The following is a 6,249-nucleotide window of genomic DNA, read 5'->3' on the forward strand; positions in this document are numbered from 1 at the left end:
AACCAGACGGCACCATTTTTGTATAATTTTTTTATTGACGGATATCCAGGGGCACACTCCAACACATAATTTACAAACAAAGCATTTGTGTTTAGTGAGTCCGCCAGATCAGAGGCAGTAGGAATGAGCAGGGATGTTCTCTTGATAAGTGTGTGAATTCAACCATTTTCCTGTAAAAATGTAAGGAGTACTTTTGGGTGTCATGGAAAATGTATGGAGTAAAAAGTACATTATTTTCTTTAGGAATGTAGTGAAGTAAAAGTCAAAGTTGTCAAAAATATAAATAGTAAAGGACAGATACCCCAAAAAACGACTTAAGTAGTACTTTAAAGTATTTTTACACCACTGAATAGAGTTCACACTGTGGTCTAGCTGAACTCTTAAAAATACAACTATAGTGATAGAATACGCCAAAGACTTTGTGCTTTTCAGTAGTCTGCCTATTATTTGGTCCAAAGTTCCTGGCTTGCTGCTGCAATGCTCTGATTCACATGATCTTACCCAAATTTCAGCCTGCCATTTAATAGTCAAAGCTATTGACAACCTTTGATCTGTATAGTCAAATACACTATGAGGCCCAACTTGAGTGATGCCAAATAAATGTAGAGATGAGACACCAATATTTTTGTATTTGTATTTATTATGGAACCTCATTAGTTCCTGCCAAGGCAGCAGCTACTCTTCCTCGGGTCCAGACACATTAAGGCTCATCACAAAATAAATAAACCAAAAATAAATAAAACAGTACATCATATAACATCACCACACCACTATATATCTACAACACAAAAATGTACAATACCACCATACAACAATATTAAAATGTACATGTATATGAGTATAGAGTGTGTGTGCTAGTGTGTGTGTGTGAGTATGCATGTGGACAGTAGTCTACGACCTGTAGGACTTATTTTGTTGATAGCCTTGTCAAGAAAGCAGAGCAACGCTTCATTATGGACAGACCTCTCCCCATCTTAGCTACCATTGCATCAATATGTTTTGACCATGACAGTTTACAATCCAGGGTTACAACAAGCAGTTTAGTCTCTCAACTTGCTACATTTACACATGATTTATTACAAGATTTAGTTTAGGGTTTAGTGAATGATTTGTCTCATATACAATGCTTTCAGTTTTTGAAATATATAGTTCTAGCCTATTACTTTCCACCTATTCTAAAACTGACTGCAGCTCTTTGTTAAGGGTTGCAGTGATTTCACTTGCTGTGGTAGCTGACGTGTTTAATGTTAAGTCATCAGCATACATAGATACACAGACTTTACTCAGTGCCAGTGACAGGTCATTCGTAAAGATTGAAAAAAGTAAGGGGCCTAGACAACTGCCCTGGGGAATGCCAGACTATCTGTATTATGTTGGAGAGGCTTCCATTAAAATAACACCCTCTGTGTTATTTTAGACAGGTAACTATCGATCCACAATAGAGCAAGGGATGTAAAGCCATAACACACGTTTTCTCTAGCAGCAGATTATGATCGATAATGTCAAAAGCTGCACTGAAGTCTAACCAAACAGCTCCCAAAAGAATCTCACTGTAATTAACACAAGTCATCTCAACTGGGAATGGAAATGCCTCTTAATGAGTGAAGAACTGACAAACAGGAATGGAAGCCAAGATCACACAGCGTATGTAAATATGAAAGTTATTTAGTCTTTTAAACGGGGACTGGATTTTTCATCATCCATACATTAAAATTCAATTATGTCCTCCAAACTCAGAGGGGATTTTTTTTACATTGAAATGTTTTGCATGTTAACACACTAGTACTGTATATACCATTTTATATATATATATATATATATATATATATATATATATATATATATATACAGTTGAAGTCGGAAGTTTACATACACCTTAACCAAATTTAAACTCAGTTTTTCACAATTTCTGACATTTAATCCGAGTAAAAATTTGCTGTCTTAGGTCAGTTAGGATCACCATTTTATTTTAAGAATGTGAAATATCAGAATAATAGTAGAGAGAATTATTTATTTCATCTTTTATTTCTTTCATCACATTCCCAGTGGATCAGAAGTTTACATACACTCAATTAGTATTTGGTAGCGTTGCCTTTAACTTGTTTAACTTGGGTCAAACATTTCGGGTAGCCTTCCACAAGTTTCCCACAATAAGTTGGGTGAATTTTGGCCCATTCCTCCTGACAGAGCTGGTGTAACTGAGTCAGGTTTGTAGGCCTACTTGCTCGCACACGCTTTTTCAGTTCTGCTACAAATTTTCTGTAGGATTGAGGTCAGGACTTTGTGATGGCCACTCCAATACCTTGACTTTGTTGTCCTTAAGCCATTTTGCCACAACTTTGGAAGTTTGCTTGGCGTCATTGTCCAATTGGTTGACCCATTTGCGACCAAGCTTCAACTTCTTGACCGATGTCTTGAGATGTTGCTTCAAAATATCCACCTAATTTTCCCACCTCATGATGCCATCTATTTTGTGAAGTGCACCAGTCCCTCCTGCAGCAAAGCACCCCCACAACATGATGCTGCCACCCCCGTGCTTCACGGCTGGGATGGTGTTCTTTGGCTTGCAAGCCTCCCCCATTTTCCTCCAAACATAACGATGGTCATTATGGCCAAACTGTTCTATTTTTGTTTCATCAGACCAGAGGACATTTCTCCAAAAAGTATGATCTTTGTCCTTATGTGTAGTTGCAAACCGTAGTTTGGCTTTTTTATGGCGGTTTTGGAGCAGTGGCTTCTTCCTTGCTGAGCGGCCTTTCAGGTCATGTTGATATAGGACTCATTTTACTGTGGATATAGATACTTTTGTACCTGTTTCCTCCAGCATCTTCACAAGGTCCTTTGCTGTTGTTCTGGGATTGACTTGAACTTTTCGCACCAAAGTACGTTCATCTCTAGGAGACAGAACGCGTCTCCTTCCTGAGAGGTATGACGGCTGCATGGTCCCATGGTGTTTATACTTACGTACTATTGTTTGTACAGATGAACGTGGTACCTTCAGGTGTTTGTAAATTGCTCCCAAAGATGAACCAGACTTGTGGAGGTCTACAATTTATTTTCTGAGGTCATGGCTGATTTTTTTTAATTTTCCCATGTTGTCAAGCAAAGAAGCACTGAGTTTGAAGGTAGGCCTTGAAATAGATCCACAGGTACACCTCCAATTGACTCAAATGATGTCAATTATCTTAACAGAAGCTTCTAAAGCCATGACATAATTTTCTGGAATGTTCCAAGCTGTTTAAAGGCACAGTCAACTTAGTGTATGTAAACTTCTGACCCACTGGAATTGTGATAAGGTGAATTATAAGTGAAATAATCTGTCTGTAAACAATTGTTGGAAAAATGACTTGTGTCATGCACAAAGTAGATGTCCTAACCGACTTGCCAAAACTATAGTTTGTTAACAAGAAATTTGTGCAGTGGTTTAAAAACAAGTTTTAATGACTCCAACCTAAGTGTATGTTAACTAAGTGTATGTTAACTTCCGACTTCAACTATATATATATATATATATATATATACACACACTACCGTTCAAAAGTTTGGGGTCACTTAGAAATGTCCTTGTTTTTGAAAGAAAAGCACATATTTTGTCCATTAAAATAACATAAAATTGATCAAAATACAGTGTGGTCATTGTTAATGTTGTAAATTACTATTGTAGCTGGAAACGGCAGATATTTTTATGGAATATCTACATAGGTGTACAGAGGCCCATTATCAGCAACCATCACTCCTGTGTTCCAATGGCACGTTGTGTTAGCTAATCCAAGTTTATAATTTTAAAAGGCTAATTGATCATTAGAAAATCCTTTTGCAATTATGTTAGCACAGCTGAAAACTGGTGTTCTGATTAAAGAAGCAATACAACTGGCCTTCTTTAGACTAGTTGAGTATCTGGAGCATCAGCAGTTGTGGGTTCGATTACAGTCTCAAAATGGCCAGAAACAAAGAACTTTATTCTGAAACTCATCAGTCTATTCTTGTTCTGAGAAATGAAGCCTATTCCATGGGAGAAATTGCCAAGAAACTGAAGATCTCGTACAATGCTGTGTCCTACTCCCTTCACAGAACAGCTCTAACCAGAATAGAAACAGGAGTGGGAGGCCCCGGTGCTCAACTGAGCAAGAGGACAAGTACATTAGAGTGTCTAGTTTGAGAAACAGATGCCTCACAAGTCCTCAACTGGCAGCTTCATTAAATAGTACCCGCAAAACTCCAGTCTCAACGTCAACAGTGAAGAGGCGACTCCGGGATGCTGGCCTTCTAGGCAGAGTTGCAAAAAAAAGCCATATCTCAGACTGGCCAATAAAAAGAAAAGATTAAGAAGGGCAAAAGAACACAGACACTGGACAGAGGAACTCTGCCTAGAAGGCCAGCGTCCCGGAGTCACCTCTTCACTGTTGAAGTTGAGACTAGTGTTTTGACTAAAGGGGGCACTGTTTTGAAGCTAGAGCGCCTCCATCATGGCACTCTGTGAAACATATTTAGGAAGCTATAGAAATGCATTTGTTAATGTCTACATTTGTTTTTGCCACTTGTATTCTATTACAGACACCTTAATAAATACTTTTAAATTATATTATGTGAGCTAAACATTTAAAAACAAAAAGATATATAAAAACATTTTCTTTAAAGTGTGATTTTGAGAAAGTTCTAATGTTACTGTCCCCACTATAACAAAAATACTTAAATACATGTACTTGTGTCCTTGAAACATTTAATTGAAATACTGTAGAATTCCATTCATTCCTATGGAGGACTGCTCCCTCTGAGGAGTGAAAATATGGCCGACTGGTGGCTTCAAAACCCAATACACAGTATCAGCAAACCAAGGTTTATATACATTATTGGTCCGTCCACACGGCATTGTCATTTGAAATCTTCTTGTGAATTCTACATACATAGAGGACAGACACCACCAAGTGGTGGATTTTAATCATGAAATTTAGGCCTACTTTTGCCCCAAGAGGGAGCGCTTTACATACAAATGTGTAATCCATGTTAAGAGTTTGGTAAATAAATTGTCCTTATCAGTTACTGGCTTGGGGTTTTGTGACACTTCATTGTACCATTACATTATACCTCATGTAATGATTGCAGTGGAGTTACTGGAATATTTCATGAAACATCAAACTAATAAAACACAACAATAATCGAAGTAATTCTGGGAATTTCATGAGAAGGTCTCTGAGTCTCAACTGGAATACACCAGTATTATACATATATTTTCTCAAGTTACATGTCAATTGACAAACCTGTCACAAGGCATGATTCTGCATTTGAAGGTGCAGCCATCAAAACCTCCAAGGCCAATTGATTAGCTGCAATAAGTCCACTGACATTGCAAAATTAAGGCTAAAGGCCCATGGCTAAGGTTTGTGCAACATGAGTCACTGTCTTGGGACACAGTGATTGAAAAAGTGACGATTTGATGAGCCCCTAAAGTAGGACAGGTGAAGCTTCGTGAGGAGCACTAGCGGTTCTGGGGGGGGGGGGGGGGGGGGCAGTGCCCCTGTGACAACAATTTTGGACCCCCTTGTGGCCCCCCTAAATGTGGAGTATGAAATAATTTTTACATAACTTCTTTTTTTACATCCGTTATTAGACAGTGGCAACGCGGAACACTAATTTAACCCACACATTTTCTAGAGGGACGGCTTTAGGCGGAACACAACAGTAACGTACCACATGCAAAACGATATGACAACAATAACGTCTAATGTAACTGGCCCCTCTAACAGTACAACTGGCCCCAGCTTGGCCCCCCCAGGTGAAATGGTCTAGAACCGCCACTGGTGAGGAGCAGCTTAAATGTGGATTGGGACACATTTGAAAAAACAGAGCTGAGTTCAAATACTATTTAAGGGTATTTCAATTACTTTCAAAGACATAAAAATTTAAAATTAAAACATTAGATATATTGGAATGTATTTGGAAATACACTTGGAAAGTATTGGCATACTTGACAATACTCAAATAGACAGTGCATTTTCAAATATAAATAAAATCTCTTGGTCATTTGAACCCAGGTCTGTTTGGTATTTGAAATAATGTATTTGGAAATAAGTATTTTAAATATTTTCAAATAGTAGGCTTTTTATAGGACTTAAAAAAATATATACTTTCAAATACTTCCGATAGAAGTAGTTGATTTCAGCCAGATTATTTGAGAATGCTCAAATACACAGAAAATAGGTATCTAAATAGCAAATAATAAAATAGTCCTACACATGTATTTGAACTCAG

This window comes from Salmo trutta, chromosome 16 (genome assembly GCF_901001165.1).
Source record: "Salmo trutta chromosome 16, fSalTru1.1, whole genome shotgun sequence".
Lineage (NCBI taxonomy): Eukaryota > Metazoa > Chordata > Actinopteri > Salmoniformes > Salmonidae > Salmo > Salmo trutta.